The following is a 27,815-nucleotide window of genomic DNA, read 5'->3' as shown; positions in this document are numbered from 1 at the left end:
CTTTCCCCCGCCAGCTGCTGGCTGACCCAGGGCTTCCCCTGCTGGGTCACACCAAGCACCAGCAGCCCCACCAGGACCCCAAGAGCACCCCAGCAGGAGTGACCCCACCTCAACAGCACTTCAGGAGCCAAAGCAATAACATTTTGATGCTGCTGGTGGAACCTCCTGATGTTGGTAATGACTGAATGTCCCCTGTTAATCCAGGTCTGACAGAGCAGCCACCTGGGTCCACCTCAGCTCGCCAGGTCCCTGCCCTGCTGTCACCCTTGGAGCCCGGGCAGGATCCAGCCCTGCAGGGCTCAGAGCACCCCAAGAGCCATTCCAGCCCTGCAGGGGAAATGTCACACTCTGACTTGTGCAGAGCACAACAGGGGCTGCAGCACAGGAAACGTGAGGAAGAGGAGGAGGAGAGCAACTGTGGTGTTTGTGAGGGTCCCCAGGACGAGGTAAGAGATGAGAATTTGACTCCATGTCCTCAGAAGGCTGATTTATTATTATATTATATTATATATATGATATGATTTGATATGATTATATTATATTATATTAAAGAATGCTATACTAAAACTATACTAAAGAAAGAGCAAGGATACATCAGAAGGCTAGAAAAGAATGACAAAATGAAAGTTCATGACTGACTCCTCAGAGTCTGACACAGCTGATGGTGATTGGTCATGAATTACAAACAATTCACATAACAATTTATGTTTGGATAAACAATCTCCAGATCATATTCCAGAGCAGCAAAACATGGAGAAGCTGAAGCTTCTCACCTTCCCAGGAGAAGAAATCCTGGCAAAGGGATTTTTCAGAAAATATCAGGGTGACAAGTGCCACCAAGAGGAACACCTGGATAGGCAAAGGGAGAGGCTCCATCCAAATCCTGTGTGAGTTCCAAGGGAAGCAAACAAGGTGAGGAACCAAACGGGGTGCTCCTTCCTCCCACTGACTGCCAGATGCAGAAATAGCTTGGGCAAGTCCAGATAATGAAAGCACAAAGTGCAAAAGTGCTCCTGCCACACACAGCGCCCGTGGCTGCATGCAGGCAGGCTGTGTCTGCAGGAGGGCTGGAAGAGGCTTTCCCTCTGCCAGGTAGGCTGTGCAGGAAGAGCTGGAATGCTGTGGGTGACAGTGCTGTCACTGGAAATGTTTAAACACCTTACAAGGCCCTGGGAATCTGTGCCACTGGGAAAAAGCAGGAGGAGCAGGGCTCTCTCTGAAGGCAGCCCAAGAGCTGGCAGTCTGGAGTCTGGGCTTGAAGCAGTGGAGAAACCAGAGGAGAAGCACAGGATCATCAAGGTTGGAAAATGACCTCCAAGACCACCAAGTCCAGCCCTCACCTGTACACCACCACGGCAAATAAAGAATACCACAAAGTGCCACAAACACTCAGTTTTTGGATACTTTCAGGGATGGGGACTCCATCACTGTCCTGGGCAGCCTGTTCCAATGATTAACCACTCACCCAGTGAAGAATTTTTTCTCAATATCCACCCTGAGCCTGCCCTGGCCCAGCCTGGGGCCGTTCCCTCTCCTCCTGTCCCTGTTCCCTGGGATAAGATCCCAAACCCCCCTGGCTGTCCCTGCCTGTCAGGAGCTGTGCAGAGCCAGAAGGGCTCCCCGAGCCTCCTTTGCTCCAGGCTGAGCCCCTTCCCAGTTCAGTTCCCTCCTCTGCAGCCCCTCCATGCCCTCCTTGTCCCAGGGGAGGAGGCGTGGCAGAGGCACAGTGTCCTGAAAAGCCTGGAACACCAGCACTAATAATAACAACCTCCAAAAGCCTGGCCGTGTTTATCCCGGGAAAAACAAAGAGTGAGCATCTGTCACCAGCCCCTGCTTGCCAAGATGCAGCTTCCAGAGAACTCTGTGGACTCCAGATTGGCAACTCTGGGCAAGCCTGGCCAGAGCAGCTCGGGCACGTGAGCCACACGTGTGTCACCAGCCTGGTCCCCGTGACCCAAGCACCTCCTCTGCCAAAGGTGGAGCTTCCCCTGGGGTCTCCAAACCCCTCAGGTGAGGAGTCCATGGATGCTGTGGCTGGAATCACAACTTCATCTGCTTGGGCCTGTTTTTCTAAAATGATTTTTCAGCCTGTCTCAACTCCACAAAGCTGAGCATTCCCAGAGTCCTGCTGGAGAATCCGTGGTGAGAAGCAGGAGAAATTACAGGAACTGAATCCCAGAAATTCAGCTCATGGTATCTCTGTGCAGTTTGGATGATAACAACAACTCTGTGGCTCCTGGGCAGTGTCTGTCACCTGCTTCCATGGGCTGGTGACAGAGCTGGCTGAGACTGCAGTAAATCCACCTTGGATTTCCCCCCTACCAAGCCACAAACTCTCCATCACTTCCCAGTTTTCTGCTGCTCTCTTTAAAGCCAACACTCACACACTGCATGGACCAAGGGTGACCTTCCATTCTGGTGTTACTCTAAAATAATCACCACTGGCTGCAGGCCTACTGGAAACAAAACAACATTTGCATTTAACTCCTCAAAGGTGGCTTTGCTAGGCAGGAACATTCCTACCCTTGCATCCTGCCTGTGTTCTGGGGAAGCAGAGCACAAACAAAAATAGGAATAAATGTTCACATGGAAACACAAGTAGATTTAGGTGCAGCTTAAGGCTTAAGAACAGCACAACACAGATATGAGCAAAATAAACATTTCCTCTTTATTAGCTTCAATTAAAGAGCTATTTTGTTTGAACTTCTCTCTTCTGTGTTTAAGCTGCACCAAATTTGCATCATTGTTTGAAGCCATAAAACCAGAGAATCATGGAATTGCTTAGGAAGGAAAAACCCTCCAAGATCTTTGAGTCCAACCATTGCCACAGCACTGCCAAGGCCACCATCACCCCGTGTCCCCAAGTGCCACATCTACACAGCTTTTAAATCCCCTCAGGGACAATGATTCCACCCTGCCCTGGACAGCTCCTGACAGGGCTGGACAGCCTTTTCCAGGGAGAAATTTTCCTCAATATCCAGTCTAAACCTCCCCTGGCCCAGCCTGGGGCCGTTCCCTCTCCTCCTGTCCCTGTTCCTGGGATAAGATCCCAAACCCCCCCCATCTGTCCCCTCCTGTCAGGAGCTGTGCAGAGCCACAAGGTCCTTCCTGATCCCAGTTTTCTCCAGGCTGAGCCCCTTTCCAGATCCCCCAGCTGTATAAATGGGAAAGAAATCCCTGGAAAAGTAACCAAATGTGGAAGTGGGAGCAGTGGATGCTCACTGTCCACATCCATCAGTGGTGAAAAGAGAACTGCATTTAAAATTCCTTTTATTTAAACAGTGTGGTGCCACAGTGGCCACGCTGAGCAGAGATGGGAAGAGCTGACAAAATCCCACCCCCAAATTCCCTCTTTCCACCAGGGGCTGGGCAAAGGACAAGGCTCACAGGGCAATCCCTGTGGATGAAGATCCTGATGTTAAACCAGGAGGCAGCACTGCCCTGCACTCCTGACCCTGGGACAGCCAGGGAACACTCCTCACCACCCCAGGGCCCAGCAGCACATCTGGGGGAGGTTCTGCCAGCAGGGAAGCGCCAGGAATGGTGGTGATCATGGCAATGCTGAGGAGGGAAGAGAATAGGGATGATGATGATGATGATAATGGCAGTACTATCAGTCATGATAATAATTACCCCATTAAAGGTGTCATTAACTTTATGCAACTTCTAAATACATAATATAAATAAATATGCAATAGATATATACAGTGTATATAAAATACATATATATATAAAATATTTAAAATATAAATATATGTATAATAACCCATTCTAAATAATTTTAATTTTAAAAGCCCCCCACACATACTTGACTAACTGTCTAAATAAATCTGAAATGGTGCCTGAAAGCCTTTTTGGCCAGGAAGGGATGGATGTACCAGGGGTGAGGTGCTGCAGGTGGGCCCAGCAGCTCCCAGGGCTGGGGGGCTGAGAGGGATCCAGCAGGGCTGGGTCCAGCAGGGCTGGCTCTGGCACATCCAGGGCCTCTGCCCACTTGCAGCACTGGAGCCAGGATCCAAACCCATCCCTGTCCAGCTGCCAGCCCCCAGTAACTCTGCTGAGAGTGGAATCACTGAGCTCTCACTGCTGAAAAGCCCCTTTGAACGTGCTGGAGTGTCTTACATAAGATGGCAATAAACTGGCACCAAAAGAGAAAGCAAGTAATTACACCACTGCCTTGTAAGCTTTGATTCTGTGCTGTTTGGGAACAATCTGAGGATTTCTTTGGTTTTGGCTTATGAGGATAATGCCGAGAGCAGCAAAGGTTTGGAGGTGGGGTGTCCAGCTTTCAAGCTCCCATGTCCAAACACAGGTGCCCTTGGAATTTCACACCCTGACAGGCACGACCAGAGAGAAGCAGGAGACATTTCTGCCCTCTCCTAGCAGCTTATGTATTATTCCTTAAAAAATAAAAAAGGAAAAGAAAAGAAAAACTTCCAGAGCAATGTGATGCCTTTATTCCCTTGTGTTGTTTAAACCATTTTTCAGGGCACTACACAATGAGCTTTCTTTGGGAAGTAGAACAGCAGCTTTTCCTCAGACCACAGTGAAGCACTTACAGCTCCAGTGCCTTAAGAAGGTGGTGGATAAAACAGAAAAAAAGGGAGAAGAAGCTAAAAAGAAGAAAGAATGAATTGGGAACTTGAATCAGGAAGAAAGAGAGGTGGGGGGGGAAGAAGGAACAGGCATCAAATGCAGGGATAATTGCAAAGCACCACCACACTCCTGGCCAGGGAAAAAAAGGAATTGTAGATGAATGGTGAGTGTGACAAAGAATCCCTTCAACAAGTTGTCTTTCATCACAACTTTGCTGCTCTACAGCTACAGTGCAACCAGGAGAAATTGCATCATGTCAGCAGCAAGTTTATAGAGATAAACTGACTGGAGCAGGGGAAAGATGCTGCAGTCACTTGTGCTTCCCTGCCAGGCTGCAATTAATTCCCTGGAGCAGCACACACAGGGCATGAGACCAAAACACACCCCTGAAAGGGGCAGCTCCAAAATAGCCCTGGAGGGAACCTCCCAGAAATCATCCCCCCCAAAGGCCCCGCTGTGAACAGGGGCATCTTTCACTAGATCATGTTCCTCAAAGCCATCATCTTTTGTTGAGGTTTGGACTGGATTTTAGGAGAGATTTCTTTGCCCAAAGGTTTGTCCAGCCCTGGCACAGCTGCCCAGGGCAGTGGAGGAGTCCCCATCTCTGGAGGGATTTCATGTGGATTTCCTGGGGACGCCTGGGGTCAGTGGTGGCCTTGGCAGTGCTGGGGGAGTGGCTGGACTGGGTCTGAGAGGGCTTTTCCACCCTGAACAATTCTGTGATTCCATTCTGTGACTGCCAGCCTGTGTCTGACCCTTGTCCAGAAGCACTGGAGGGATTCTCCTGCCTCCCTGCCCAGGTCCTTGCCCTCCTCCCCCCTCTGCCACAGCCCCCAGAAGAGCTGCTGGCTCAAATGCAAATAGTGCACATGCAGGCACAGGAGCTTTTTTTAAATTCTGAAAGCTGAGACTTCTAAGTTTATCTCAGAAGGACACTGGAAAGATGAATAGAGAGAAATTATGCAGAGAAAGAGAAAATATTCAAAGAGTGGAATTATGTATGCATAATTGCCTGGCTCCCTGGGGTGCACGGGCGAGTACACCAAGTCACTTTGTGAAATCATTCCCCACAACTCCTGGATCCTAATTATAGTGCAGTAAGTGGGGAGAAGCTAATTTTTAAACAGTCCTGATGGGGTAACTGGAAGAACCACAAGGATGCTGTTTAACCCCTTGCCTACTGAGAGGCTTCAAGCAAAGAAGCCACCGCAGGAGGAATAAATGAAATGCTGGTGAAGCCCAAGCATTGTTCCCTGGTTGATTTAAAGGTGGCCAGCAGGAGAACCAAGCAAGGACAAGCCTTCAGGTTAAAGGAGAAAAAAAAAGGGGCAGACCTGAAGAAATAAGCCAAAATTCAAAAAACACCAGTAAACATGACCTCTGCCCAGGCTTCAAAGGAGACTGGAGGCAGCATTAGGGTGTCTCTGTGTCCCTCTGCCCTGCACAGCAAATTCTCAGCCAAAAGCTTTATAAATCCTAAGTATGCCTGTGCAGGAACCTCTTTATCCATGCAGAAAGTGCAGCCACAGCTGCCTGGCACCTCAGCACAACCTCTAGTGCAGCATGAATACCTGCAGCATAAAGAGCCCTGTTTAATGCTCCCTGGAATCCTGGCTGGCTTGGGAAGGACCTGGTTCCAGCAGGGATCTGCTGATCCAACACCTTCTGAGCCCTCACAGGTCACAGACACCAGTGGGACACCAAGAAAGGACAAAACCGGGTGGTTTTCCTGCAGTATCTGTGCAGTGCTAAACCTGATTTTTTACAGGAAAATAAGAGCAGTAGCAGGACATCCCTGCCCTCAAGGTGTGCCAGGGGAGATTTAGGTTGGATAACAGGGGAAATTTCTTCCCCCAAAGGGCTGCCCAGCCCTGGCACAGCTGCCCAGGGCAGTGGTGGAGTGCCCATCCCTGGAGGGATTTAGAGCCGTGTGGATGTGGCACCTGGGGACAGGGGTCAGAGGTGGCCTTGGCAGGCTGGACTCAAAGATCTTAAAGAACTTTTCCAACCAAAATAATTCCATGACCCAGCCCATGCTCCCACACTGCCCTGCAAGTTCAGCTAATGCAGAAATCAGCCACCAAAGGCCTTTTCTTCTCATCATGCTCAAGTTTAAGCCAACCAAAACCACTCCTGGAAGTCCTTAAACTCAGATATTTGGACTAAATTCCCTCTAAATTTCTCAGCCTGGTAATGTTTGTTCTCACTCATTCCAAACCCCTTCCAATGTTCGAATTAGCATTGTGTTTTTCCCCTATCGGAACAGATGCAGGCACACAGTATTAAAAAAGAAATAAAAATTAAAATAAAATACACCATTTACCCATTCTAGATGGACAAAGGATGATTCTGTCCCTCAGCCATGCCTTGCACAATGCATGAAAACACCACTCGGGACTCCCAGAACACCTGGATTCCAACACCTGCTGCCAACAGAGACAGGGAAAAGCCAGGCTTCCACTCCAGCTTGCATTATTTTGAGTCCCCAGGGTGTTTGGGCTTTTGTGTTTCTACCACGCCCTTTTGAGGGGAGAGCCCTGGAGATGGATCCCCTTCAGGGCAGCTCTCAGCCTGGAAAAGGGAGGCTGACACTTGCAGGGCCCCTCTGAGAAAAGCCACCTCCAAAATTGTATAGATATCCACAGGGTTTAGGACCAGAAGACCATTTAGGAGGACCTCCTACAAAAATAAGCAATTAAATCTTCCCCAGTCACCTCTTTGTTGAGGCCAATTATTTGTTCAGAGGAGAATTTGCAGGAAGTTGTGCTTGACTTCCAGCCTTGATCTCAGATCTCAGCACGTGAAGAACTCTCAGTGCAGTCTCACAAATGATGAACTCTGCCAAGCCCACATTAATACCTAACCCTCATGCTCAGAAAATTACATATTCTACTCAAATTGAATAGTTTTTCCTTTTTTTTTTGGCCAAAGTAAGAGACACAATTTTGCTACTTAATCCTCTCCTATTGTCTCAAGCTCACTCAAATTACAGCCATTTGAACTGTGATCTGAGCTCCCCTGTGCTCAAGGAACTAATTAGAGCAAGGACAGTCAAACTTCCCAACTTCCTGAATACTAAATGCCATGTCTGGCCAAGAGCCACAGGATGAGCCCTGGGAAGGGAAGGAGGGAAGAGCAGAAGCAGCTCCCAGGTGAGTGATGGCTCCAGGGACATCCCAGTGCCTCCCTGTCAGCTCCAAGGCAGGGGAACAACCACCAGGAGCTGACAAAAAAAAATCCCTGCTGAGTGGAAGAGACAGTTCATGCTCTCTCTATCTTTTTGGAAAAAATGTTCTGTTCCATCTGAAAACAAGAGGAAAACCCGAGAGAGAGCCTCAAAACATTGTTCTTTGGAGCACTTGTCCCAGAGGAGGAGATCCTGGTTTATAATCTCATTTTGGGGTGGGATTCCACCTCTCTCCTTTGAAAACCTCACTCAGTTTGCCCGAGTTCAGAGGCCCCTCAGGTGAGGAGGGGCTTCAGGCTGTACCTCGTGTCACCCCCAGTCCTGTCCTGTCCTGTCCTCTCCAGCAAGGGCAGGATGACACAGCCAATCCAACCTCAGCAGATCTGGGGTGGCACCTGGCTGTGGCACACGAGGTCAGTGCTGTAAAACGGACACAGAACATTGTCCAGGCAAATTTCCTTTCCTTTTCCTTGGGAGAAGAGAGGGAATCAGGCTCCAGGGGTAATAACATTTCAAAACAGATGTAAAGGAGGAGTCTGAGTATGAGAAAAGGGTCTGGGACTACAACATGTTGGCAGCAGCACCTCACCTCCAGCTCCAGTCTGGCCCCAGAGCAGGAGTAAACCAAGGATTTCCTGACAGGGTTCATTGCTGAGCCTGCTTTGAGCCTGACAGCACAGCCCCCTCCTCCCTGACAGGACAACAGGAATGACAGCAGCACAGAAACTGAAATTGCTGTCTGCACTTGAAGGTGGCCCTGTCTCAACTAAAATGTGCAAATAAATTTGTACCACCGATTTTGGGTTCTTCAGGGCTGTCAATAAGACTTACAGAGTTGCTTGGGTTGGCAGGAACCTTAGAGAATATCTCATTCCATCTCCCTGCTGTGGACAGGGACACCTTTCACTGTCCCAGGCTGCTCCAAGCCCTGTCCAGCCTGGCCTGGGACACTGCCAGGGATCCAGGGGCAGCCACAGCTGCTCTGGGCCAGGGCCTTACCACAATACCCACACTGATTTCTTACAATCATTATTACATGTGATATAGCCAGAGAAGAAGCCTGTGCAGATGCCATGAGACAGGAAAACAGACTGGGAGCAGCAGCAGCATGTCTGCCATGGAGAGACCAGGCTGGAGGAGTCCCAGGGCGAGGGCACAGGGAGGGCTCACAGTGCCAGACGTGCGTGCTGCCCTTCCACACCACCACCTCCTGCAGACAGTGCCAGAGAGTTCAGGGAGACCCCTAGCATGGGGAACATTCCTGCAGGAGCTTGCCCAAACAGCTTTCAGTGTAACTCAAAAGGAAACTCTCAAGTGTTGGGAAGGCCCAGCCAGGACGTTCTGCAGGATGTGCAAGGGGTGATCCAGAGACTGCAGGACCAAGAGCCCTGGGCAAGGGCAGCCAGGAGGAACCCCAGGAGAAGGCTGAATTCAGGCAGGTTCCCACAAGGATCTGCAAACTGGCTAGGAGGGTGCCAGAGGACTGAGACACAGCTGGGTCCTGCCACCTCCTGGAGACAGCTGATTGTAGGGATGTGCCCCTTGTCAACAGAGTGACAGAACTCTCCTTTGTCTCTTTGAAAAGGAAAGAAGCCCAGAAGTTTCTCTCCTCAACTGGGTAAAAAGACACCTCATAGGACCTGGGGGACTTCACCTCAAACTTAAGGATGGGCAACTGGACAGGAGCCAAAGAGCCCCACCTGAGCAATTCACCAGAAAAAGAAGAGAACAAAGGAACCAATGGCTGTTGTGAGGTGTTTTACCAGGAGCAAGAACCTCTTATGCCTGGCTTGGGTTTTCTCTGTAAAGAGCTTTGTTATTTTGCCTTTTATCAAAATTTTTCTGTTTCCAACAGTACCACAGAAGCCATCCTGCTGATTTTATGGCATCTGAGGTGGCTGAGCTATCTCAGGTGTGATAGAGATTTCCAAGAGCTTATGAGACCTGCCTGGAGGAGACCCCTGTATCAGAGGATCACCCTGGGCTGGGCCCTCCATGCTGGGGATCTCTGGGATGGGTCACAGCCCACAAGGAAGATCCAAGCAGTCCCACCCTGACCCAGCCTCCCAGCAGCAACAGGAGCAAGCCTAGAGGAGCTCGTGTCACTTTCCACCCTCAGAGCTTCCACTGGGTGCAGATGATCTTGTGACAAGATCGATGGATCCTGATTTAGCAGCACTTGAGATAAACACTGCTGCAGAAGGGCTCTTGTGAGAGTGCCTGGTGTGAGGAGGAGTTTGGAGGGATGGGTGGTGAACGACGGACAATGGGACACCTCCAGCTGCTGGGAGCACTCTGCCACCTTTTGTACAAACACACCCTTTTGGGGTGATACTTAAAATTACCTGCAAAGCCATTTCTTATTCCCAAGCCTTCTTTCCACAGTCCTCACAAAAGCTTTTTGGCATCAGCACAGCTGTGCTTGGATGTGTCTGACACAGAGTTCCTGTGTCACTGGCTCAGAGTGCTCCTGCAGCCCCAGGCAGAGGCATCTGCACCTCTGTAGGTGAGCAGATCTCAGCTCCAGGGAGGTTAGAGGGGCTCACCTCCTCCCTGCAGCCCCCAGGTGCTTTGGAGGGATGTGCTCCAAAATCCCAGGCATCATCACCACCCTGCTGTGGACCTGCTGTACCCTGGGGTGTTATTGCAGTTAAACACCTCCAAAATATCACAACTCCCATCTCCCAACTGCCTCTGGCCAGATCACAGCCACATCAGCAGGAAAACAATGATCCTGGTGCCTCGAGGCTGCCACAGCACTGCCCAGCACAAGCACAGAGCTCTCATCTCAGAGGGGCTGGTGGCACATGGCACAGGGAGAATCCCAATCCCTGCAAAGCCAAGAGGAGCTGAGGCACACCAGGACATCCTTTGGGCAGGACACACCACCAAGGACACAGATCCATAAACAGCTTCCTCAGGGACCTGATTCCAGTAACCACATCAGCTTTAATTTTACACTGACTTTAAAAAAAAACCCACACAAACACACCCCTAAAATCAGGAATCTTGCCCCACCCTTTGGCCAGGTAAAACCACATGAAAGCTCCAGCTCTGGCTGGCACAGCTCTGGCCAGGATCAGGAAGGGGAGGGAATGTTTGTGAAATGGTTTTAACCAATTCAATTTTAAGGCAATTTGTGCGCAGCAGCAGAGGCAGCCCTGGCTGCAGCCAAGAGGGAGCAGGCTGGATCAATGGCAGGGTGGAGGTGGGGGCAGGAAAGCAGGAGCAGCAGACTGTGGCATTGAGGCTAATGGCTTTGGAGCCATTTATTCCATGAGAAACACAGCTCAGAGCCACACGGGGTCTGTGCTGGGAGTATGGCAGTACCTCCGAGGGACAGTCCCCAACTCCAGGGAGGATCAATACCAAACACTCCAGGAAAAGCAGGGAACTTCTCCTCTTACAAGAATAAATAAATGACAATTAATGGATCCAATCAGGCTGCCTGCAAAACCCAAAAATTCAGCTGAAAAAAGGCCCCAACCCAGCAAAAGCTCCAGCGCTGTGCCAGCAGTGCTCCAGGGACAGCCACTGCTCACAGCCACGCCCTGGCCCTGCCACCTCACCCCAAACAAAACCCTGCTGCCAGAAATGGGCATGGACTCTTCATTTCCTGCACCAGCAAGGGAAAACCCATGGAAAAATCTCCAAACCCTTCCCAGCTTGGTTCTCAGCAGCCAAGCTTCACCTGGAGACACCATTTCCCCTGCCCCCCGTGGGCTCCATCCATGCTGTGGATGAATGTTCAAGGAGTGGACAGTGAGAGCTGGTTTGGGGCTAGAACAAAGGGAAATGGCTTTCTGCACCCTGGTTGTGACAAATGAGGGGAGGAATTGCCCCAGATGGCTGCTTGTGCCCTGCCATGCAGGATCAGCAGCTCTGGATCTCTGCACCAGCAGAGTTTGCTGGGAACTGCTCCTGATGGTGTTTGCAGCCCAAGGATAATGTGCTGCTCTTTCCACATCCCACTATCTCCATGCCCAAGCACATATGGTCTGGCTAAATAAGAAGCCTTGGAAAGGCTGTCAACAAGACTAGAGGAAGGTGGGCATCTGTGCAGAAACATATGCATGTCCCAGCACTGCACTGTGAGCACGAAGAGGATGCCCAGAATGCCACCAAAACCTGCCTGGGTCCAGCAGAACTGGACCAGGGACACTGTGGCTGCCACCTCCCTTTGTGCTGAGGGACTGCAAACCCATCATTCTGCTTCCAAGGAGCCTCCTGCCAGGAAGTCTGAGATGTTCCCTACTCTGGTCCAGCATTTCAGGGCATTGCTGCTCCAGCCCTCCTTTATAGAGCCACTGATGTGTTTGCTTCAAAGTCTTGTGTGTTTGCTTTATATTCATCTGTGAAAATCTCCCCCACGGTACTGAAGGCAGTGGAATAATCTACTACTTCAACCCGCATTCCTCAGAGAATTCTGCAGTTAAAAAAAAAAAAAAAGAAAAAAAAAAAAGAAAAAGGGGAAAAAAACCTGGTTGAATTTGATTAAACCTTTGGAATCTCTCCAATATTTCCAGTTATTCCATCTGTAGAAACACTCTACTGGCACTTGGCACATTCAGAGCTTTAACTGCCTTCTAAATCAGCAGCAGTTCTGCCTAACAATTTGGCATTTGCACAGTGCCTTGTAAATCACCCACCTTACATCTCTGGGTACGAGCACCAAACCCTCCAAAAAGCCCATTACTGCCTCAGAGAAATTCTTCAGGAAGAAAATATCTTCTTATGGGCTTGTCTCCTGACAGAAAGAGGGGGGCCCTGGCATGCAGTGGGCACGGTACTGGCACCAGGGCTCCTGGTGTTACTATGGCACTGAAATGAAACCCAACGCAGCCAGCTGGTTGCTGCACTGCTATTAGAGCTTCTTCTCTGTTTCTGACCTTTCTAGAACTCTCTAAAATGCATTCATCTGTACCAAATCCAGCCAGGATCTAAGCTTGGTGCAAGGTGAAGGTGTTGGTGTCCTGGTCCTCCCAGCGGGCACCACAGAGGGAACGATTACAATTCCGTTTGCTTGTTTTGTTTGGGTTCTAGTTTTTTGGGCTTTTTTTTTTTTTTTTTTTGCAAGTCAGGAACCAGGCTTGGAAGGGCTGCAGCTCCAAATTAAGCCACAAAGCAGCAGGAAAGCACTCAGCAATATCAGCAGCAATTTGTGCATTTCTTGCAAACAAAGAGCGGAGAAGGTCGGCGTTGTTACCTCCCTGCTTCCACCTCTTTTGTCTTCCCAAATCGTTGGAGGCTAAAAACCTCCCCTTCCCAAACTGCTCCTGGCTCCAAAGCTCTTCTGGAAACACCATCCCCTTATCTTTATCCACACCTGACCCTCTTTTATGGCTCCCCATCGACAAAGTGTAAGAAAATCATCAATTTAAGCACGACGCTCACGCCCTGCCCCTCGCCTGTGCCTCAGATGTTGCTTTGTGTGGGTCCTTCCCAGCATGGATTTGGGCTCTGGAGTGTACAGGGGGAGATAAAAAAACAAAGAGGAAGAGGACAAGGTAAAAAAGAAAAGAAACACATGGAGTTAACTCTCCTCCTCCTGCCCTTTGCTTCTGAAATCTCACTGATTGTCACACGTACTGTGACCCTGCAGCATCAGAAAGCCAGGGTCACCTGAGGACTTGGAGATGGTCACTGGGCCAGGCAGGGTGACCACCTGGAATGTGCCAGCAGGACAGAGGTAGGGGCTTTGTGATTAAAAAGGACTGGCCACCACAGTCAGGGAAAGCTGGGAGGGGATTTCTGGCTTGTTTTGCAGGTGCAGATCCAGCATGCAGAGCTGAAATGCTCTGGGCCTGTCCCACTATGAGAGCCAGCGACTCCAGCTGATTTACTCATTAATATTCCTTAGGAATTAGCAGCTTAATTGATGCTTCCCATGCTAACATTTTAAAAAACTGCATTTTGTCCGTCCTTTTGTATCCTTTGCTCTAGCCCTGCTTGGTGTCTTTCTTATTTTAACCCCAAGGAGGAATAATTTCCCACCTTGGCTTCACTAAGACACCTGCAGCAGTGAGCACCCACAGTGTCCTTCACCCATTTCTAACCAGCTCATCAGGCATAGCAAGGTCCCATCCTACATCTACCACAGGATCCTGTGCCACATCCATAAGCCTGGGGTTTGGGTTCCCCAGGAACCAGCTGAACCCAGTAAAGAGCTGAACCCCCTGTGCAAGAAGCTGGTGGGCACGGGGTGTGACCAGGACACCCAAGGATGCTGCTCCCCCAGCACTGCCCTGGCACGAGGAGCTGGAGGAGGAGAAAGGATCCTCACCAGGAGGTTTGGAGGAGCAGAGCTGAGCTCAGCTAAATGCTCCCCACCAGGACTGGGAGAGCACCAGATTTGTGGCCACTCAGCTCTGCAGCCACTCTGCACATGATGAAAAGATCTGTTCCCTCCCAGCCAAAATCCCTAAAAATAATAACTAAGCAGAGCTGTGCCTGCAGCCAGCGATGCATACGAGATGATGGCCTCTCAACACAAGAGCAAAAGGGCAAATGAATCACATTACACTCCATGAATAAAACCAGAGCCTCAATGCACACAGACTTAATGATTCCACTCTGGATGCACGAGAGAGCCTGGCCTCGTTTGCAGAGGTGCTGAGCATTCCCAAGTCCCCCTCAGCTCCTGGGGACAGCCAGGACTCTGAGCTCTCCTGAGACCCATCCACTCTGAGGAAATCCCCCCACTGGCACGGAGGCTTTCCCTGAGATCTGTGAAATTAGAAGCTCTCAGCAGCTGGCCTGGGCTGAAGACCTCCTATCCCAGCCTGCTGCACCCGAATCCATCCCTGGGCAGGTGGGATTAGAGGCTGCAGCTCTGTTTGAGCTGAGCTTCCATTTCATGCAAAGGGAGGAGGAACAAGCCCTGCCCACGATGGTGCCCCTGGAGCAGAGAGAGTCCTGCACTCCCCAGGATGCTCCCACTGGCACCAGACAACCACAGTGTTTTCCCAGCCCACCTTGGCACAAGAGGCCCCTGAAATGGAGCAAAGAGCATTTCCAAATGACCTCCTCAGCCAGGAGCTGACGGAGCTGTTACAGAAAAGCACATCGTGGAGAGATGGCAGAATAAAACCAAACCCCACTGCCAGGGCATTACTGGGGAGGGGCTTCTGCACAGCACAGCACCCAGGGAGAGTGGGAATCACCTCCACTGGCATCCTGCTGGGGTGCTGAACATGCCACCGCCCCTCCCTGGGCTTTCTGGGCTCCCCATGGCATTTAAACCCAATCCTGTTCCCATTTTGTTTGGTAAACCTTGCAAGGTTGGCATTTCCCACAGCAGCTCCAGTGTCACACCCCTGTCACATCCAACACAGAGACAGTGCTGGCGGGGTGAGCTGCACCCCAGCCTGGCACCAGCCTCCTGGGAGGGACTGAAAATCCTCCACACCTTCACTATTTTCCTACATCTGCTTGGAAAACAGAGCCCATGACAACCTCTTCCAAACATCAGTCCTCTGGCAAACAAAAGGAAGTCAAAGGCAAACTATTTATTGCCAAACCCTCTTCCTTCGTTGTAAAATACTGCTTAATTTTATCCCTCAGGCATCCATTATCTCATAGCCCATATTATTTTTCCAGCTATTACTGCTTAATTTTCCCCATCCAGAAAGTCCATACAGACAGCAGCCAATTTCCGTCTTGGCAGAATTGTTTAGGAGAAACAAGCAGCTGTTTCACTGGGGTCCTAAAGAATTGATGGGCAATCAAAGCTTCTCCTTTCTTTGGCCACAAGAAACCTTGCAGGAAAGTCATGTCCCCTGTGCCACCAGCACTGTCACCCTGCCAGGGGACACTTTGTGATCAGAGGGAGGAGGAGCTGGAGGCATCCACCAGACCCCTCATTTACAGCCCCACTCTGTGGTGGAAATAAAGGTGAGCATAAATATATCTTTTTTTTTTTTTTTTTTTTACTTTAAATAAAAGCTGCTGATTTTAATAAAAGCTTAAAACAAAAAGTAAAACCCATGGCTAACGGAATCTGCCTGGACTGCTTCTGTTTCCCATTCCTGATAGAATTTGTTTTACCTCTTGTTGGCTTGGTGGGGTTTTTTTAGCAGCAAAGCTTCTGTGGGATCTCAAAGTATTCCAAAAATGCCAACACTTGTAAACACAGGACATTCTCCAGGCACAAAGCCCACAACCCTTATTTTATGGAGACTCTGGAAAAGTGATGACCAGCATCAGCTGGCACAGGAGGGAGCAGCACACACCTGACAGGGGTGGAGGTTTGCAGGAGAGCCCCGAGGAAACCATCCCTGCTCCCCAGACTAGCATGGGGCAGGTAAAGGAGCTTAGAAACAAAAATGATGGAGGCAGTTAAGAAATTTACAAAATGGTGAAATACTGTAAAGGCACACAAGGAATGAGCAAGTTATTGGCAAAATGTGAGAATGCCCAGCTGTGTCTGTGTGGGTGAGATGGGCAGGGCCAGGAGCACATCTGGCCTGGATTCACAGCAGCATTTTCCATGCAGGGGTGTGCCACAGAAACATGGAAGATCCTGGGCTGGAAGGGACTAACAAGATCATTGACTCCAGCTCCTGCACAGGACACATTCCCATCCTGTCCCTTGGAGTGGTATCCCAACCCTCCTGCAGCTCTGGCAGCTTTGGAAGCATTCCCTGGGGAGCCTGGGCAGTGCCCAGCACCCTCTGGGGGCAGAACCTTTCCCGGAGATCCAACCTAACCCTCCCTGGCCCAGCTCCAGCCCTTCCCTGGGCCCTTCCCTGGGACAGGGATGTGTTTCAGCCCAATTCCAGTCTAGGGTGAACATTTGCTGGAGCACTGCTGACACCCTTTTCCCTCCAGACACAGCTGTTTATGGTCGTGTTGGGATTCTGGGTGCTCGTGGAGTTGACTTTTTGTGTCACAAAGCACCTACACATCCAAGGGTTCCCTGAAGAGTGGGCAGGAAGGGATGGGTGACAATGGAGGGAATGGGAGAACCCTTTTTAGGGACCATGGAAGAGCCTTGATGGGCTCAGCACGTGGACAGAGCATCCCCCACATCCTCCTTCTTTTTAACACTTTATTGCTGCTCCTGAAAAAGGCATTTTCCTTTCCCATCCTGGCTTTAGATGTTCAATTAGAAAAGAAGCTCCCAAGGCAATGGGAATCATCAGGGCTTTGCTCCAGCCTTGTCCAGTGGGTGTTCCCAGAGCAAACAGGAACTGCAGGGCTGGATGGCAGTGAGTCAGGGAGGCAGAGAGGCGTGAAAACAGGATGGATGGCAAGGCAATAAACCCACAGTATTTCACTGAGGGACTCAGCTCCTGCATCACCTCCATCCATCAGCACCAGCAGGGCCAGCCAGGGCTGTGCTCACACCAGTGGCACTGGCACAGGAGGGGCTGTGGCCACGTGGGAGCATCACCAAGCCACGGGCTGAGGCCACCGTGAGCTGTGCCAAGGCCACCCAACATCCACCCCCTCCAGCAGCTCAGATCCCCCTCCAGAACAACAGAGAAAACACTCCAGCTTTTATCTGTACACGAGGCATGGGAGAAAAGGGATGGGGCAAATCCCATACCCAGGAAAAGGAGCAATCCAGGAAAGGCCCTGAGGGTGGATGCAGGATTGAAACTGTCCTGCTCAGGGACTCATGAAAAGGGCTCACCCATCCTGGGTCTGACCTGCTTCGGGAAGAGGAACCTGAGGAATATGGTTAAAAAGGAAAGTTATTCCCTGAAAAAATATAGGAAACAATTCAAAGAGACAAATCAGAAAAAGGTCACCCCCAAAACTCCCAGGGTCCCTCATCCCCCATTTCTCCTGGAAGCACAAAGCATGGCAGCTTCTTTTTGGAACCAAGATGGGAAACCACCCCTCTCTCTTCGTCTACAAAGGAATCACAAAAACATCACCAGGAAACAGAGGATGGGAACTACCTCAGTGCTTTATTTTCTGGAGCTCCAGAAAGAGTCACTTCTTTTTCAGAAGGATCTCGACAAGTTCCTGCACCTCCTGCCATCGCTGCCCATCTCTTGCTCCAGAGATCCAGCCACAATTCCACAGCAAAACCAGCCATGCACGAGCTTTGCCTGCACACCAGGCTGATGGCATTCCACAGAGAGCTGCACCTCCCAAAACAGAGCTCTGCAGCCTCCTCAGCTGCTCGGTCCAGCTGACCTACACCTTGGACACAGGTGGGGGCACCCACCCAGGCTGTGAATAAATCCCACCACTCTCTCCCCAAAAAGAAGCAAATTCCCCGTTAGAGCTGCAGCAAACTCAGGCAATCAGCAAGAAAAAAGCTTTTTAAAGAGATACAGCCCAGGGTTTCTGTGTTGAAACACACGCCACAGATGGTGGAGCAGACGAGGATTAATTCATGAATCATATTTCTTAAACGATACAATCTCTCTTTTCACTTCCATACTTTCCCTTTTTGACTCAGAAGCAGGGATTTAAGATGCCCTTCCCAGATATGAATTTTGCATGAACAAACATTGCAGGGGTAAAAAATAAAAAAAACCAAAAACCAAAACCAACAAACCCACAACAGCAATAAACCAGAAAACCCAGATGTTTAAAGAGATGTTCTCAAATGCAAGCGAAGGCGTGTCCTGTCCATCTACACTAGAACACATGTGGAAATAAAATACAATATATGCAAGCACAGAGCTGGGAATGGGGTGGGAAAACGAGCTCCCCACCATTTGGAGCCCACTAATGCTTCAGCCAGGGTTCTGGATTGCACTAAAGCTGATTTTCTATCTCCTCCTATCTCATCCTTACCACCCTCGCAGCAAAAGGGAAGCCTGGAGGCAAACATTTCCAGGAGAGGCCTCCTGGCTCTGCCAGTCAGTTTGTGCCTCCTCCAGCCCCCATCGACGCTTCCCTTCGGAAAATCCCGGCACAGGCACCGCCAGCTCGCTCTCCAGGAAAAGCTCCCAGAGCTGAGGGGCTGCAGAGAGCAACAGCAAGGCAAAACATCCTGCCCCACAGGAGCACACAGCTCACCAACCCAGCTGAGAGGGGTTTGAAGTGGGGAAGAGAGAAGGAAATGACACAAGAGCTCTTCAGCAGCGGGAGACTCCGATATCCCGGCTCCCTCCCAGCTGGGGAGCTCCTTCAGACCAGCCACAGCCACGCCAACCTGTGCAGAGCCTCTGCCTCCCCCCAGGCAGGAGCAGACATGGATCCAGGGCGAGCAGAACCAGCACCAGCACTCCAAACTGCCCCTCCCGGGCACTTCCACACCCTGCTTTGAGCAGCAAAGCAGCATTTCAGTCATTTTTTCCACTTTGCACACAGAGCAGCTGTGTGTGTGCCTGACAGCTTCTTTACACAGTCTTGCACTTCCTATTGTAGCTTTACACACAGAATAAGAGTGAAAAAAAAACCACTTACCCTTCAATTATTTCAACCTTTCCCTGCTCTGTGCGTGACGTGGGCTTCTCTTTTGGTTCCTATTTCCAGATTTGGTCTTTGGGTAGGTGAATGGAAGAGGAGAATGACAGGAGTTGTATTTGATGACGATGGAGACTGTAAAATAAAGAGAAGCATTTTCAGCACGGAGCAGTCCTCCCCTATACATACAGATCAGATTATATTAAATTAAATTAGTGACACCTACATAAATGCTTCCTACTGTTTTTATGCACACATACAAATATCACAACTGTCAAGGAGAATGCGGCTGTCAGTGATACGGCAGGGGGGAAAAAAGAGCAATTTCTAAAATGGAAGGGAAAAAAGGAAATCTAGGCTAACAACCAGCATTTGAGCAGCAGCAGAGGGGCTGCTGCTGGTCTGCAGGAGGGCCAGGAGGCAGCTGGAACTGCCACAGGAGCCCTGCCACGGGAAAGGGCTGGAGCAGAGGACAGTGTGGAAGGAGCACGGGGAGAGAAACTGCAACAACAACCCTGACAAAACGCTCCTCTGCTTCCCAAAATACCACATCAGCTGGGGAGGAAGGGAGGAAGGAGCAGAGAGAGAGCCCCAGGAAACACAATTCCCCCATTCCCTGCAACGATGGAAGGACTCCTAGCACTGGAAGGAATTAACAACGTGGTCATCGTAGCAGCAAGCACCCCCCTAAAAACCAGATTAATCTCCCACCATCTGCTTTAATAGCAGAATTTCTGCTAAGTGGTTTTCCCCTACACAGCCCCACATATCCGTGTAAACAGACAAACAAACCATTTGGCTCCCCGCAGTCCCGGGGAACACAGCTGCTCCGAGCAGGGCTCGCTGCCTTTGACACCGTGCCAGGGTTGAATTCCTGCCATCCCCTCTACTCCTGCACCTCTCCCCACACCCTGCTCCTCTGCAGCCTCCTGAAGGCTTGGGGTGCCCCCCAATCACTGCCCATCAAACATGGCAGCCTGGCATCCTTAAAATAGCCTTTGATTGTAGCTGAGGGAAACAAGGGAGGTGGGGAAGGAGAGGAATGGACTTCCATGCTGTTATTTTCTTCGTGGCAACTCTCCCATCCTCTGCATGCAACTGGCACCTCCAGCACCACGGGTCCCGGCCCAAACACTGAAAACAGCCCGAAAAAAGCATATTTACAAAATCCCTTGGAAGATGCCACGGCAGGCAGTGGAAAAAACCAACCCCCCGAGTCAAGGAGATTGTCTGCTTGGTTGGAAAAACACAAAGGTCACCGCAAGGAGTATATAAAAATACATGCTAACATTGAAGAGGTATAAACATAACACTAAATAACGCTTTTTATACCCAGCTCAGCATTTAACACTTGCCCAGAGGCCTTTGATAAATCCCAGGTGCCTGAACAAAGCAAGGAAGCTTTTTCATTGCTATTTAGCAAAACAGGGAAAGTAAAGCACAAGAGAATAAAACTGCTCAAGACATCAAGGACCGAGTGAGAAAGAAACAGCCAGGTCTCCACATCCAGCTCTTCCATAGCCAAATGCCCTGCAAGGCTGCTGGATGGAAATAGAAATACTATTGTTAGCCCCAAGCCATGCAGACTCATTAACATTTATTTTAGTGCTATAAAATATATTTTTAAATACTTGAAGAAATAATCTGGAGGAAGTGCTAAAAGCTAGGAGCATATTTTCAATATGTCCCAGCTTTTCCAGGGAGATTTGAGACCTCCTGGAAAGACAGCGACCGTCTCGGAGGCTGTGGCAGCGTGAGGGTACCTCCAGCCACCCAGCAGATGCAACTCCCTGCCCTTGCTTCTGCTCCCAGATTGTTCAGGGAGAGAAAAGTCTAAAAATGTCATTGATTTTAATTACTCGTGGACGGCAGAATCCCCACAGCATCGTTTCCCGCAGGTTTTTAATGCATCTGGGTGTTTATATGGGAATAACACTTGGAAGGAAACAGAGGAACCTGATGCTCCTCGCCAGCAAAAACCCTTCAGCAGGGACAAATCCTGCTGAGCACCTTCCACAGGGCCCCAGGTCCCTCATCCCAAAAGTTCATGGAGACAAAGCATGTCAGAATCATCAGGAGAATCTCCCCATCCTCATGGAGGGCAGCAGCCCCATCGATCCTCCAGCTCTTAGAAGAGGGGTTTGGGGTTGGTGGAGAGGAGCTGTGTTTATTCCAGAGGTACCCATAAGCACATCCAGAGAACACCATGGTGTGGGAGCAGAGATTCAACAGGGAACAGGATCCAGAGGTACATGGGGACACACAGAGCACAGGGCCCTGTTCCTGCCACGCCCAAATGGATCAAGCATATGGACAATCCATTTTATCTTAAATAAACACTCCATAACACAACTCCTGCTGTCCATCTGACCCAGCCAGCTTTGGATAAAATAAAATGGGAGGAGCCAGGGATAGAGAAGAAACAGTTCTCTTCCTTTTCCTTGTCAAAATGTTGTTGGAGATTCCATGTTTCATTAATTTGGACAGTCTTTAATCGGTGTTCTGCTGGGGGAAACAAAGGGCCATGACCATTTGTGCAGTTCCAGAGCAGCTTCAATAGATGTCCACTGTGCTTTGCTGTGCCAAGCTTGGAGACACCACCTTCCCCAGCACCAAGGGGACCAGCCTGGCACAGGGCACTGGCCATGGGATGGCACAAGAGAGCTGGAGGAGCCAGTGCTCCCAGATGTCAAGGCGCTGCTTCTCCCCCATGCTCTGGAGCTCAGCAGATGGCAGCAGCTTGGGTGCCCGTCCCTCAACAAAATCTGCATGAGCTGCACCGAGTTCAGAGTCAAAAGGAACATTTGTTCTACAAGAAAACAGAGTGCAAACGACCCATAACCAACTGCAGCTGCTGGAGCAGCCAGCTCAGGGCACAGCAGCATCTCCCAGCCCCGTGGTTCCCGCGGGCGCCGCGCTGAACGCGCCAGCAGCAGCACAGCCACAGCCACAGTTTGTGTTTCAGTACAAATTACAGAGCAGCACCACCGAGCTGGAGAGGCAGCTCTGCTCTTCCCTGCATCGCTTCCCTCACATTTTGATGCCCATTCAATGCCTTCCCATTCAGTTGCTTTATTTCAGCTCCTGGCTGCATAAAATCGTTCCGCCAGCACCGAAGCCGAATAAATAATGGCAAAACTTTCCCTGCAAAAACTCCACGAGCTGTTATGTAAAGCAGGGAGGGGATCAGCAGATAGAGACAACTTGGAGGCAACCTGAGGGTTGGGATTCTGTGTCAGCTCGATACACAGGGGAAATAACCCTTTAATCCAGTGCAGTGTATTTCATTTACTGTAGTGTTATCCAGTTCGAAGATGTTATGAAAGGAATCCCTGGAGAGACTTAAGACTTCAAAACCAGCCTGAGTTTGAACTTAATTCCACTGTTGCAAAAGGCTGGAGCTGTGGAAGATGACCTTTTCCATACCTTGGATGCCAGGAGCCATCCTGCCTCATAATGTCACGCCAAATTAGAATATTCTCTTTTTGTTTTACTCGGGATTTTGTTTTGTCATTTCTTTTTAATTAAAAGCATCTGTCACTGTTAATGAAATGGGGGAAAAGAGAAGAAAAAATATCATAACACAAAAAAAATTAAAGCTGGACTCTTGACTCTCTCCAGAGAGAGTCAAAAAGCTGGATAATTAACAGAGGAACTTTCACCTCCCTGTGAGATCATCACCAGAGCCCAGGTCAGGAGCAAAGGATCACCAGTGCCATCTCCTTGCTGCTGAACAAAACCAAGGGATGCTCCCCACACACATCCCCTAGATCCCACTGGCAGCAGGGCCTTGGGTGGTCTCTCCTCTGACAGGAAATGAGGATGAAAATACTTTTGAAGTGCAAATCCCAAAGTTGTTCAGGTCTTGCCAAGGTTATCCTGAATGAAAGTTCAGAAATACTTGAAAAAAACCAACCCACAAATCCATGCTGGTGAATCAGAAGCTGGTGGAACCCCAGGGGTGAAGGTGTGTGGTCTCATCTTTCACCAGCTGCAGGAGCTTCCCTGCCCAGGGGGCATTTTTAAGGAACCCTGCAGGAATTCATTGAACAAGTCATGGAAATCCCAACTGAAGTTGTTCACTGCTGTTAACTGCTTCCATGGACTCTCCTGTTTGGAGGTGGACCATAAAAGGCCAGTTTTCACTTGCTGCATCTTCCAAGTCAGATTGTGAGTGCAATTAAATGTAAATTTGTATTTTCCAAAAATAGGGTTCCCCCACAAAATACTAAATTAATTACAAAATGTATTCCTAATGTGAAATTATTTAGCCTGTTAAAGCGGTACAAACAGCTTTATTGGATCATTAATGGTTAGAAATGTTCAGTCAGCACAGTTGGAAAAATGTAAACTAAATATGTCAAGGATACGTTGCTTTCTCCACTCACTATTTTTTTAATGTCTTATTTCATGGTAGATAAGTGAAAAATCTTTTTACCTGACTTAGTAAGAGGCTCATTTACTCATGCAAATTTAAAACCAAGTGTCATAATACAATGAAATTATAAAAACATATCAAAAAGAGTTAGTGAGTCACTAAATTTAGCTCCTAATGGAGTTCAAGCTGTCTTATAGAGTTGTATGTTAATGGGAAGAGCTCTGGTGGTCTGTAAACATCAGAGCAGAGCTCAGCCACCATCCCACATGCCCAGGGTTGCTGGAGAAGCCCTTTGGGTTTCCAGCCCTCCACACCTGAGGAAATCTAAGGGAAACTCAGATTTTGATCCCAGCCAAGGTGAGGAATACAGCCAGCATTAAATAAATTAAAATCCACTGCTATGAGCTCTGGGCAGCCCCAGGTTCTGCAGAGCCACACCCCAAGCTCTGGTACCAGACCTGGGGTGATCATCAACATCCATAGGAATTTTCCTAATCCATCCAACATATTAGGCTGACATGGGGAAGCACAGATTTTGTGGGCTGGAAGATACTGAGCAGCACAAGGGCTTGGCTGGGAATCTGGGCAGATCCAAGTAACAAATTCAAGAGGTGCCTCTGAAAAAACAGCAGCAATCCGGGTGCCAGGGCAGGAGCAGGAGCCTGGCTGGGTTATTTTTCACTCACTGACAGTCCAAGGACAGCACTAATATGAAGTCCTTCCTTTCTGGAAGAATCTCACTCCAAGAGTAAGGAAAGCTGGTGTAAGAGAAGAAAAAGGGAGGGCTGAGGTTAAGAGATGACCAGTCTACTCAACAGAGCTCAAGTATCCATCAAAACCAAAGCACCCACTGGGCAGGGTGGGAAAAAGAGGCTTCTGCAGAGAAACTGGCTTAAGACACAGGGAGGCAACTTCTCAAAGGTGAAAATGTCCCTGTAACACCTTCCAGGGCCTGAAGGGGCTCCAGGAGAGCTGGAGAGAGACTGGGGACATGGGAATGGAGGGATAGGACACAGGGAATGGATCCCACTGCCTGAGGGCAGGGAGGGATGGGAGACTGGGAATTGGGAATTGTTCCCTGGCAGGGTGGGCAGGCCCTGGCACAGGGTGCCCAGAGCAGCTGGGGCTGCCCCTGGATCCCTGGCAGTGCCCAAGGCCAGGCTGGACAGGGCTGGGAGCAGCCTGGGATGGTGGAAGGTGTCCTTGACATGGCAGGGGTGGCACTGGGTGGGCTTTAAGGTCCCTTTCATCCCAAACCATTCTGGCATCCTCTGACACCCCGGTCCCTGGGGGCAGCTTGGGTTTGGGTGCCAGCCCAGCAGGACGAGGTGGCTGCAGCAGAGGGGACAGAGGGAGCCTGTGGCCCCATGCAGCCCCTTCAGCTGCTGAAGGGCAACAGTGGGGCCCAGCACACCACAGAAGGAAGAAATAAATATTCCCAGTGCTTCCTGACCTGGCAGAAAATCGTGAAAATAAGGGCCTGTAAGGAGGAGAGGCGAGGGAACTAATGGGAAAACATCTTGTTGCATTAAGGGCTGTGGTAAAGGTTTACAGCATCATCTCCAGACAAGTCCACTGATATTCCTGAACCCTCATCGATCCACAGGTCAAAGCAGGAATGAAAAATATCAATTTCAGAAAATATCACTGGCTGAGATACAATAAACCTGCCCTGTCCCTATGCACAGGTAAACAAAGAGACCTTTCCACGTGAGAGAGAAACCTGCCAGAGAGCTTGGCTGTGGCTGCAAAATCCCTGACCTGTCCCCATCTGTAACACTCACAGGCTGATACAAGGAATTAGGGAGATGTCCTACATAACTGCTTTAATTAATTTGTGAAATTTTGCACCCTTCTTGGAGGCGGGCGACGTGGCCCTCTGTGCTCCCTTGGATTGCCACCGCTCTCAATTTTATTTTTATCCCGAGTTCGATATGAATCAGGCTTTGCAAAAGACAAAACAACCCACTGTAATCATCCAGCATGCCAATTAAACTAAAAGATACCCTGGAAATTAAAATTAAATGCCATATCTATGAAAAGCAGCCGACAGCTTCCTCAGAAACAACAAAAAAAAAAATCCCATATTATAGGAACACGACCGTGGCAGCCCAAAATCGGCGCCGAAGCACTTCTGTAACTTACTGCCACCCTTCACATCTGCATACTGCAGGTCTTCATCAAACTGGGGATGTTTTTGCACGTTTATCATCAAGATTTATTGAAGTTGATTCCATAAATTTCATTGAGTTGTTCACTGCTGCTATTTGTTTCCAAGGCAACAAATGCACTTTGCCCAAGCTGCACAGTACATCACAATTGTTCAGGATTTGGGGGTCCCTGCCCCTGGTGCTGCACAGCGCCAGCACCTCCCAGCACCAGCCTGGCAGTGCTGACAATTAACAAATTTGGGGGGGATTGCTGGAAAAAACAATCCCTGTTAGAGGAGGAAAATGTCAAATGAAGCAGGCAGGGAGCAGGCTGCTGGTGAGAAGGTGGGATTTGTGCAAAGCCCCCGCTCCCGTCTCATTTACACCTCGGATAGCTGGAGGTTGAGAAATCCATTCGCAGGTTCAGGAGGAGTTGGAAGGTTCTGTCTGCACAAAATAATGACAGGAAGTCGCCTCATTGTCATCGTTGTGGAGAAAGGGACAACAGGAGAAGTGAGGGGAACGGAGAGGAGGAGGATTTACAAACACTGCACAAGCATCTCCCCATCAGCAGCACCCAGAGCCAGAGCCTGGGGCACAGAGAACTTGCAGGCAACCTTGGAAAAGTTTGGCTTGGGATAAGAAAAACCAAGCACCAACTGAAAGGAAGCATTGCTGCCCAATTTCCTGCTGTTTGAAAAGTGGCATCACTGCTGTCCTGGCCCCACCAGTGCTGGAAAAGCTCAGGAGCACCTCTGCCTCTGCAGCACAGCCCTGTGGCTGTGGCACAGTGCTAATCCACACAGGATCACCAGAACTTCTCATCAGCAAGTGGCAGTGACAGAGGCAACCTCAGCTGCAGGAAGGCAAAATTCAAATGCAGCAGACCAAGGCAAAGCAGGTTCTGCTCCTGGGGACTCCTTGGGAAAAGCCTCCCACAAAAAGCCATTCCATCAGCATTTCTAAAAACAAAACCAATCTCGGACACGGCGATGATGTTTCACCAGGACACAGCATTTTTCCAAAGATAATGAAGATGTTTTTGTTTATCTGTCATAAGCAAATATCCACAACTGAAAGAAGGGGTGGCTGCCAAACTCAGCACACCAGTGCTGGCTGGTACTGACTGAACTGGAAACTTCATGGTGTGAGTCAGGGAAACTTGAAAACCATTCAGCTTCCAAACCCAGTCACCAGAGTGCCGTGCAGATGCAGAGGAGACAGCCCCAATTATCCAGAGCACAGGAAGCTGCAATCCCTCTCCTTTTCCCCTTTTTTTTTAAACAAAATTGCTTTGTTGGGTAGCACATTCCCTTGGATTCCCAGAGCGATCAAAAAAGACAGCATCCCTGATGACAAAAGCCACTCGTTTTTCTGCTTTCAGCCTTAGAAACGTTAAAGGATTGTTTGCTTTCTAAGTGCAAGTCCACATTTAAGAGGAATAAAGAATTTCTCTGGCAGGCTGGATCAATGATGCAGCAAGCCAAGCATGCGACCTCCCGCAGGGAGCCTGGGTCCGGCGCTCCTGGAAACAATAAAATAACCTTACACTGCTCCTGATTGACTGCATGGTGTGGGAAAGGGGGGGAAACTTACTCCTGACCCTCCATGTGGGAAAGGGGGGGAAACCTACTCCTCACCCTCCATGTGGGAAAGGGGGAGAAACTTACTCCTCACCCTTGAGGCAAGGAGCCACCCCCTTCTGAATGAACCGATGGCTTTCATTAACACTGTTATGATCATTTCCTCCCCTTCTCCCCTTCATCAGACTGGCACCCAGGATGCCACCCCTGCTTTCAGAGCCGTGGCAGGGCCTGCAGCCCATGAATTGCCCTCTTCTTCCAGGAATGATGTTGGAAACAGACGGTCCTTGCAGTCGGGTGACGGCTGAAGAACATCCCACGCTGCCGAAAACATCGAATGGAAGGATATTCTCCAGCCAGCAGCACAAAAGCAGGGAAGGGTATAAATAGCCTTTGAAGAGGGTGTATAAATAGCTGTAGGTAACATTTGTATGCTATAAAAACCCTTCATTTTTGGCCCAGCTTGGCAAGAGTGAGTTTCCTCTCGCAGCACTTTGGAGACCGGCTTCCCCTCGCCTTGCAGTCAGCACAGCAGGGAGAGGGCAGGG

General features: G+C 49.7%; 1 protein-coding gene across 1 annotated transcript in view; it reads right to left on the bottom strand.

Moving 5' to 3' along the window:
- Positions 1–27,815, bottom strand: part of NEXMIF (neurite extension and migration factor) — a 165,439-nt gene that overhangs the window by 36,323 nt on the left and 101,301 nt on the right. The window contains exon 2 of the mRNA XM_050974531.1: positions 19,157–19,291. The gene's annotated coding sequence lies outside the window, so the exon portion shown is untranslated. The remainder of the gene's footprint in view (positions 1–19,156; positions 19,292–27,815) is intronic.

The sequence above is a fragment of the Serinus canaria genome, chromosome 4A, assembly GCF_022539315.1.
Source record: "Serinus canaria isolate serCan28SL12 chromosome 4A, serCan2020, whole genome shotgun sequence".
Lineage (NCBI taxonomy): Eukaryota > Metazoa > Chordata > Aves > Passeriformes > Fringillidae > Serinus > Serinus canaria.
This window is presented reverse-complemented; position numbering and strand designations above follow the sequence as displayed.